Here is a 10,569-nt window from a genome sequence, read left to right as displayed (position 1 = left end):
TGGGAACCAGACGTCATCATGTGTACAACGCAAATACGGCCATTATATATATATGGGAAACCATCAAATGCCTTTCGAATTAGCCACAGAAACAGGGTTTTTCAGCAGGGTGGTTCTTTAATGGTTCCTTAGTAAAGGGAATGGTTCTAGCTAGGCTATTGACAACGATGAGTTCTATGTAGGATCAATACATGCTTGGAACCAAAAAGGGTTCTCTTGTTGTTACACGCTTGACATCATAACCAAAGCAGAACCATACACAAAGCATTCTCCATCAATTTGAAGAGCTATTTTACTACACAAAGAACCATTTAATTTCTATATGAAATGATATTATATTATATAGAACACATGGTTCTTAATAGAATCATTCACTTTGCTAAAGAACCATGTTGATGTAACATGTTGATTGGAAATACAAGGGTTTGGTCCGCGATATGTATGTGTGTATATATATATATATATATATATATATATATATATATATATATATATATATATATATATGTGTGTGTGTGTGTGTGTGTGTGTGTGTGTATGTATATGTATATGTGTGTGTATGTATATGTATATGTATATGTTGATATGTTAATTTAACACCAAACCACTCTGAATGACTTTGTTTGCATGTTAACCATTTAATTATGGAATTCCACCATAATGGGAAACTCCACCAATATTTCTGCATAATTAATTAAATGTTAACAAAGTCAATCAGAGTGGTTTGGGCTGATATGCTTCATTCTAGAGGAACTAGTCAGAACTCATCACTGTTCACAGTGGTGGTGATAGGAACCAGACGTCCCGAAGTGTTTGAGAAAGTTGCGAAATGGAGTGAATTGCTGTGTGATGCCTGAAACTTTGTTTTTTGACACTTTTGAGAGAAGCCTTGTGTGTAATTTTTAAGAGACATTCATGGTGGAGGGGTGCATGCATGGTGTTCTAAGGCAAAATAGTCCCAAAAGAAAATGATGTTTCAGTTAACATTAGATACCCTGCATTAACATTAGATACTCTGCTGAAAAAAACAAACAAACAAAAACAAAACAAAACACACAAAAAAACCAGAAACTATTGAGTGTTTCTGTCGGTTCTCAGTGGTTTTGTAATGTCTTTTGGTTTTCTTGATGGGTTGATATCACAATGTAATGGATCCCAGTGGTTTAACAGGTTTTCTGGGACTGATTTCAGATGGTTTAGCGGGATCTAAAAGTGTCATACAGGAAACTATATAGAACCATGAACACTCAAAGAACCCTTTGCATGGTTCTTCAGACTGATGGAGAATGTGCTGTAGATGGTTCTACATAGAACCTTTTCGAAAATGCGTTCTATATAGCATCAAAAAGGGTTCTTCTATTGTTACAGTGTCAGGCTTGTGATAATAGAAGAACCATTTTTACAGAACCATATACATCACATGCTCCATCAGTCTAAAGAACCTTTTCACAATGCAAAGAACCCTTTAATCATACAAAGGTTTCTTTGAATGTTCATGATTCTATTTAGAATCACTTTCTTCCCTAAAGAACCACTGAAGAACCATCATTTTTGAGTGTGTAGTGGTCTCTAAAGGTAACCATTAATCCAGTTCCCAAACACTCATTAGGTTTTAACCCTAATGGTTCTAATTGTCTTTTTTTCAGCAGGGTATAGAACCCAGAAGACACCTGTAGGTTTACTGGTGGTTTTGGATGGTAAATAAAATGGCTCTATTTGTGTTGTAGTCATGGCGACCCCTGGTTCCCATCACCACCACTGTAAAAAATCAAAATCACTACATTTCGCTACAATGAACATCTGACATCAAACCACCTTGAAGGACTTTGTTTACATCTCCACGACTGAATTATGCGGAAATTTTGAAAAATCGGTGGAGTTTCCCTTTAAGGCTAAGGAAACCACAACAGCCTCCTGTTGAATTTGGAGAGTCAGTCCATAATTAGGAATTTAAAACTGTAAATTTGTAATATTTTAAACGTTTTGAGCGTTTAAAATGTGCTGAACTAATCGCATTCAATAAGGCGAAAGGCGGGTTAGCGTGTTGTTCAGCTGTAAACTCGTGTTTTTGTGGTAGTTCTCCTCAGATCTCCTCAGGTGCTGCGGGCTAACTCTGTGTGCTAAAGGTGGACTGTTTGCCTGCTTTGCGAGACTTTGGGCTGGAAAACAGTGTAGTTTCTGTGGTAACTTTAACATTTATATGCCTTAAAACATCTAAACATGCAGTTCTCTGCTACTTATAGTAAATCTCAATCATTAAATCGATCATTAAATGAAGGCAATGGAGTTTAAAGTTATAGTAAACAGTTCAGAATCGGCCAATCCGAACTGTCGTTCTCAGTTCTGGCTGATTGCGCTGCACCGCCTCGTTAGCGCAGTAGGTAGCGCGTCAGTCTCATAATCTGAAGGTCGTGAGTTCGATCCTCACACGGGGCAAGTGCTTTTAGCGTTTTTGGGTCGTTTCTGTTGAAATTTCGCAGTGTAGGACAGGGGTATCAAACTCAACCACTAAAAGGGCCATGTTAAAAAATCTGAACAAATCCGTGGGCCGTCTTCTATTTAATTTTTAATTAACATTTAGCTATAAACTAGACTGACCGCTGTTTATTCAAAATATGCAAAAAAAAACTTTCAACAGTTAAATATAGGCACTTGTAGTAGACCTTGAAATATTACATGAATACTTAAAATATTCAAAATTTAAATGTCCCCAGGAGCTCAGTCTAATTGCTTGAACTGGACACTCAGCATCTTTTCTTTGCTGCAAGGTCATTAATACTTGTTTGGTGATACGACTGGTGTAGAATTGTGTAGAATTGAGGTGTAACAGCTTTCCCATAGACTGTTGTTGGCGTAGGAAAGTCGGAACTCACATTTTGTTGCAGTGCATGCTGGGGACTGTAGTGCAGTGCACTGTGAAACGAGCTAATATTAATAGAAAATGAAAATACTTTTGTGGGCTGGATAGGATTATGTCACAGGCCTAATCTGCCCTGCGGGCCTCGTGTTTGACACATGGAGTACAAGGCCCGAAACATACTTCACGCGTGGACGCCAACGCAGACGCTTCGAGCTACGCAGATGGGGTTTCCCGCGTAGTTGTGTTGAAAAATGCGATGCATTTCATAACGCGACGCAAGTGCGAGCTGCAATCTGAGCGTTACAGCAAGGGGCACTATAATGACAGCTAAGCCTGACCAAGCGGTCTCCATAACAGATGAGCAGTTGAGTCTCACGCAAAGATGGCTTACGTGAACATAATAATATCATACATACATTTATCGCCCTCTTCAGTTCTAAGTGTTTTAAACGCCACAACCGTAATAACGCACGGTGAGTTTGTACAGAAGGACTGAAAGTTTGCAGTGCGTTGAATAAGCGCTGTCATTTGCATTCGTGTCCTTGCGTGAAGTATGTTTCGGGCCTAAGGTTCCCAAAATCACATATATAGTAGCGGTCCATCAATGCGGAAGGTGACACACAGGTTTTCCACAACTGTAGACTTTATTAAAGGCTATCTTTGGCTCTAGACTTGTCTTTTAATAGTCTCTGTAGGAGAAAAAAACCAGTGAACAACTAAAAACTTTTCTCAAACATCTCATATATATATATATATATATATATATATATATATATATATAGGGGGCTAACAAAGTATGCAGAGAAACAGATGGACTACAGTCTGTAACTGTAGAACTACAAAGTGCACCTATATAGTAAGTGGAGCTGATAAAATGATATAATGGACAACGAGTATAGATACATGTTATGAATAAAGTTTTTTTTTTTCTTATTTGCTTGCATTGTGCTTACAATATAAAGATCTCCATTGTGGTACCTGTATTGCATGTCACTTTCAAGGTTGCACAAGGTTTGAAGATGACTGCTTGAACCTTTCAGCATATTTCGAGCTGTTGTGAGGCCTCTCAGAGTGTCCTCTGCAACAAGAAAATCAATTTGCTCAGATAATCCTATCATGTCCATGTTGAGAGTCTGCAATTGCATTTTGAGCTCAGCCATTGATCCAGAACAGTGGCTTTCACATGTAAGAGCCTATTTTTAAAAACGGCCTTTTAAAGTCCTTACACACCGAGCGATCGATTCTTTATGAAAGCGCAGCATTAGACCTGACCATCCATTCTAATTTCATGGCACATGGCTCTCCAGATCTCTTTAGCCTATCTGATATGTTTGCTCACAGAAAAGCAATGAGTCAGACCCTGGCCGCACTTGCCTGGAAGAATGGTGATTTCATAGCTCAGAATGCTGCCCTCGCAGTCCGTTTCATGAATCTTTCATGACGCCTTACTTCAAGTGCAAAGTCAAGTCCATGCGAATGTGAAGGGTTTCATACTTTCATGCTGATCAGGGACAAACTGGCAGTGGTCAGGGAGCTACGGATGACATCACAGCGACTTTCAGAGAGGGAAAAGCAGGCGGACGAGTGGCTCTTTGAGTTAAGCCCTGTTTTTGAAATAATGGTTCTCTGGCACAGTTTACGCGCTGCTGCCTCTTTCGCTGAAACTTTCTAATTAGACGACTGAAGTGCTTTCAGTGTAAGTGCAGTTTACTGCTTTTCTTGCTCCCTTTTTCTCTTTCGATCTCCTTACTCAGCGCTGACTGTTCACTCTCAGGCGTTTCTGAACAGTCAGCTCCTCGAAGAACTACTGGTTTCTGTTCTCTGTGCTTTTTTGTAAATAGTACAATAAAAAACTTCCTGGACACCAGTGGACAAACGACAGTCAGGCCCCCTGAATTATTACTGGGGGCGCTCGTATAAATAATGGCGTGACTGTACCTCCCTGAGTCACAGAAAGATCAGTTCCTTAACAAAACACATCTCCAGTTTGCTTCCATCATCACTGCACAAGTGTCCCAATTCAGGGGCTGCGTCTTTCGGAGGCTGCATTTAAAGGCTGATTGCGTCACAGCAGTGCGACTAGGCTGTCCTGTTTCGAAGCCTACTTCATATGTGGCCTAGGAATGTGTCCTTCATTTCCATGGCAACGAAGGATCCCGACGGGTAGATGTTAGTGTGTGTTGTGCTGGTATGAGTGGATCAGACAGAACAGTGCTGCTGGAGTTTTTAAACACCGTGTCCACTCAGTGTCCACTCAATTAGACACTCCTACCTTGTCAGTCCACCTTGTAGATGTAAAGTCAGAGACGATAGCTCATCTGCTGCTGCACAGTTTGTGTTGGTCATCCTCTAGTCCCTCATCAGTGGTCACAGGACACTGCCCACAGGACACTGTTGTCTGGATATTTTTGGTTGGTGGACTATTCTCAGTCCAGCAGTGACACTGAGGTGTTTAAAAACTCCAGCAGCACTGCTGTGTCTGATCCACTCAGACCAGCGCAACACACCACCACCACGTCAGTGTTACTGCAGTGCTGAGAATGATCCACCACCCAAATAGTACCTGCTCTGTGAGGGTCCATGGGGGTCCTGACCACTGAAGAACAGGGTAAAAGGGGGCTAACAAAGTATGCAGAGAAACAGATGGACTACAGTCTGTAACTGTAGAACTACAAAGTGCACCTATATAGTAAGTGGAGCTGATAAAATGGACAATGAGCGTAGAAACAAGGAGGTGGTCATAATATTATGGCTGATTGGTGTATTTACAGTATACAATAGTTTGGGCACCCCTGGTCAAGTTACGTTTTGTTGATTTTCTAAGTGAACGTAAGTACACGTCTACGACAGAAAACAAATGTCTGCACATTGTAATGCACAATTACTCTTTATTTGCTGAAGTTAACATGTAAATTGGATTTAAATGTAAAAATTGGTTTGGCGATAGTTGTAGGAGTTACAATGTGGTATCCATGTTTTTTCGGGATCCTTGCTGAAGGCCCAATGTCACAATGTGCTTTATATGGATGCTATGACCTTCTTTGGTGTCAGAAAGCCTTCAACACTTCCCCAGTGATGGATGGTTAATTGCTTTTGTAATAGCTCTACTAGGTCTGCAGAGTTTACCTTTGGGTAAAGGAAAAAAAGGACAGAATGAATGAATGAATGAATGAATGAGAGAGAGAGAGAGAGAGAGAGAGAGAGGAGAGAGAGAGAGAGAGAGAAAGAGAGAGAAAGAGAAAGAGAGAGAAGAGAAGAGATGAATGGAGCATTTTATTGTGAAGGGTTCCTCTGCAGAGAGAGGGAGAGAGAGATGAGAGTATAGCCGTCATTTTACCATTGGCTGAGCAGTTTGAAAGGCACCTCTATAGAGAGAGAGGGGGAGAGAGAGGGAGAGAGAGATACAGTAAAGAGAGAAAGCATTAACACTCTCCATTGTGCTGCTTAAGGCAGCATGTCTCTAGATCATTCCTAATCATCGTAACCAAAACCAATAAGCCTATTTGCCATTTGATTGACTAAAAATGAGGAAGTCTTCAGACGTTTTTGGTTCTTCATCACCTCTGTTTTGACCTGACTTATCTCTTTGACCCCCTTTTTACAGGAAAAGGCACATTTAAGTTCCTGATTAAGCCTGCGAATAAAGGTTATTTGGATATTTTGTGGGATGTGATTCATTTTTGTTCTCAGAGAGTTCAAGGCAAACTTGTAGCTACACTATGTAAGTTTTGGCGATTTGGAGACCTCTCTGGTGGAAATGTGTAACTGCACACATTGTGCAGACAAACCTTTTGTAATTTCAGACCTCTTCCCTGAGTGGATGAATCTGAATCTGACAGAGTATTCAAAGAGAATTCAGTTAAAACTTGGTGGACGTGTCTTCTGAGGACGTGAGTGAAGTATTTACTATTGTCATCATAGCTTCATCATTATAATGCTGATTTTCATTTGAGATCTAAACATCAAGCTGGAGCTTTTATTTTTGAGCGTGTGTGTGTGACGTTAATACAAAAACATGTATGACGTGGTCTGAAAAACTTCCACCTCTGACTTTAAGATGATTATTTCAGGCTTTACAGGGCAACTCGCAGCAGTGCACGTTTTATTTTCTCTTGCTTCAATAATAGTAGTTCTTAACAAAAAACTTTCATTGTGCAGCAAAAAGATACAGTAGATAAACATATACAACATATGGGCAAAAGTTTGTGGACACTTGCGCATCCAGTGTTACTACACCAGTGCAAGGAAGGAAAAAAGAACTGGGTCATTCTACAGAAACGTCCATTTTTCTGTCCGTAGCATTTACAGATATATTACAGTTGAGAAGCATGTTAGGGTTCCAATTTATTTATATTTTAAAATCAAACAAGAAGTTATTTTAACAATTACACCTTCCTGAGCCTCAATTTAGCAATATTGGTTTTTTAAATCAATTATGTAGAATTCCAAGCACCACAGAAGAGCTCATCCCCACAGTCATGTGTAAAGGCTGAGGTCATATTTTGAGGTAAAAATGTGTTTTTCTGCAATTTTAATTACAATAATCTATACATGACTATGAAATATATGATTTAAATGACATAAATAAAACACTTGCCAAATAAATATTATAAAATATGACAAAAAATCTCTTATTTTGAAATAAAAATCACACTGATGACACCACTCGACTGCCTTTTACCTGTTGTCTGAGGATCTATGAAGAAAAGCACATAGTAAGTCCACTGAGTCTTTCAGTTATCAGAGATTTTCTCATTTAGCTCATGATTTCATATGAAGCTTTTAGCTGAAGTCACTGGTGTGACCGACTTTATTCTGAGGTAACTGTAAAAAAATAGAATACAAATGGATTAAATTCCATATTTTAGTGGATATTCCATGATTGACAACATGTGGTTTGATGCTCTGTAGCAGCCATTTTGTAAAATGCATTATTCATTAAAAATGTCTCTGGTGTTTCCTTTCTTATCTGTAACACCAATGAGGATCAGTAACACCAGTGACTCCTATGGACAGACAGAAAAGTGGATGTTTCTGTAGAATAACCCACCTGTATTTTAGGAAAACATTGAAAAATGAAAACAAATAAATGAAATGCCAGCAAAAAAAGGAAAGGAACAGAAAAGCTTTTTTTTTAATATTGCCACCTGCTACCCCGTTGCCTTCCCCCCTCTTTTAAACTGAATGATGAAGGCATGTACATATGGCCTATGGTGCATATAATATGTAATCACTGGGGAAGTAAACACAGTCGGTATGCAGACCTCTGTGTGCTTTTTAAATTGCATGAAATTCAAAAGCTGTCTGATTAGCAGTCAGTCAGCAGTCGCTTGTCGCGAGTTTAAATCTTCCTCTGCTTTGCTTGTACCACCCGGAGGCTGCGCAGCTGCATTTCTAAAAGGACAGATTGATGTTCATCTTTAGAAAAGCTCATAACTCATACAGCCTGTGTTTTTACAGTACAAGTTGCCTCCCAGCCAGAATGAGCGAGCAGCAGCTTCGCACTGGAGACTGCAGAAAGCCTGTCAGTGGAAATGTTCTCCTGCCAACACTGACGTTAAATACTACACCGTCAGCCTTAGAATCTGTGGATTTATTTCGATTCTCCTGCTCAATGCAGTAATCTATCAAAGGGCAATACTATTTACAGCAGAGGGCAGGAGTTAATGTAATTTGCAGGCCAGTTTTTGCAGTTTCTGAAACGTTTCCCACTCTCAGTTGTGATTTTCAGGAATTCCTGACTGTTGCTTCATGGATTTAACAGAGAATTTATTAAGAGGTTTTGATGCCTTGGAAAGATGTGAATCTGGGATATACAGTTGTTGGCATTTTCTGCAAATTGTAGTGCACAATTTCTGAGTTTTTCAAGGTTTATTTTTTGTTATGTCGGTACCAAGGGCTGTCCCCTTCAACCCCAGACCTCCAACATAATATTATGAATAAAAAAAAAATATTAATACCGGCTAAACACTTACACTAATAACTGTTTTGAGTCTAAGTTCTCAAAAGATGTCAAAAAGGAAAGAGTCGTTCAGTTTGTGGAAGAGGAAAAAAGGCTTCTGCTTTATTTCAGCATCAAGTGACACAGAGAGAGACCCAACTACACAAATCCAGTATTCCAAACAACACTTTATACAATTTATCTGGGGTAGTTTGATATCCCCCCACCTTACTTCTCAAATTTTGATATTAACTCATTCTGTAATAGGTGCATCTCTTTCTCCATCAATTTGGTCATCGCATGAGGAGCTCACTCCTAAAAACTGGTTTCAACAGGTTTTTACCAGTCTGGCAGTTTGGCAGTTGGACAAAACCTGGGCTGGTTATTTTGATTTTATCAGGATTTTAAAAAGTATGTAAAACTAATAAACTGCACATGCTTGATGTTGTTGCTGAAATTTGAATTTTTCCCTATTTCCATTCGATTAGCAAAATCTTGACTAACATATTTTGTTAGGTCTTGTTGAGAGTTGGCTGCAGCTGTGCCCATCAGCAATCTCAAAGGCAAAACATGGTATGGATTATCCAGTTCAATTGACATTACTGACTACATAGCTCTGCAATAGATGGAAACCGGAATGGCATGGGATGAAGGCAATAGGCATAACCTATAAAGGAACGTTTTAAAACTGTGAATGATAATTAGTTATTGTTATTTATTTACATTCCTGATGTAAATAATGAGCTCCCATTATCTCTACTAAAAATCAGCCTTGACTAGCATAACAGGTTGCCAGCAAAACCAGCATGTGTTGTGTTTAGGATGCTGATATGATGGTCAACCAGCATGACCATGCTGGGTGACCAGCTAAATGCCTCAGCAGGGATGTAGAATGCATTTAAATTGTGAATACGCTGAAAACATTGGTCAATTAGTGGCACAAAAGCAAACGATTGCAAATATATAAAATTTTGACTTATATTTTTTATTTGTCGCTCCTTTGTCCTGGTGTTTACTGGAGCAAAAGCTGTTTGGCTCTTTGTACTAATAAACACAAGAAACTGACTTTGCCTTCATGCAACAGCATAAATACTTATCTGCAAATTTTCTGACACAGGACCACCAACGGCTTAATATGAAATAATTGTTGGTTTAAATGTTGCACTGTTTTTGATGTCAGCTTTTGTGGGTGGTTTGTGCATTTTGCCAGATTTTTAACTTTTATTTATTTATTTATTCATTTTGGCTGGAAGCATTAGAAGCAATCTGGCAACCCTGGAAGTAGTAGGCGTCTCATTAGCAGGGGAGCTATCAGTAGCATCTAATGGCATGTAATCTGCCTGAGAGAGTGCTGCTAGCCTGAGGAATTCAGTAGAAGCGGCCTAGTCGTGTCAGCCAGAGCAATCCAAGCAGTTGATTGCTGCTCAAACTGGTCTGCGGAGGACATGGTGGTGCTAACAGACTGCTAACAGGACTACTACTAGTTCAGGCTGCTACTCTAAGACTCTCCCTGAAGCCTCTAGAGCAGCTGGACCTCTGTGAAGCACGTGATTACTAACTGAATGGCTGAGTATGAGACTAAGGCAAGCGGAGTGCAGCATCTGGTATCAGCTTCTAAGTGAGTCTGCTTTTTCTGCTGGTGCTGGACATGGAAATGTAACTGGTACAGCTGAGGACACTGTGCTAGAACCTGCTCTGCTGCTATGAGTGAAATGGGTGCACAATTATCTTTCACTTCATAGGAACAGTAAAGAGCTTCAAGCCAGCA

At 39.6% G+C, this 10,569-nt stretch overlaps 1 non-coding gene across 1 annotated transcript; it reads left to right on the top strand.

Moving 5' to 3' along the window:
• The first annotated feature begins 2,363 nt into the window (after window positions 1–2,363).
• Window positions 2,364–2,436, top strand: trnam-cau. Its single transcript has one exon. It is a non-coding gene; the product is annotated as a tRNA-Met (tRNA).
• Window positions 2,437–10,569: the final 8,133 nt, after the last annotated feature.

Source organism: Colossoma macropomum, unplaced genomic scaffold, assembly GCF_904425465.1.
Source record: "Colossoma macropomum unplaced genomic scaffold, Colossoma_macropomum, whole genome shotgun sequence".
Classification (NCBI taxonomy): Eukaryota; Metazoa; Chordata; class Actinopteri; order Characiformes; family Serrasalmidae; genus Colossoma; species Colossoma macropomum.
Note: the sequence above shows the minus strand (reverse complement) of the source record. Positions and strands in the feature narration are given on the sequence as shown.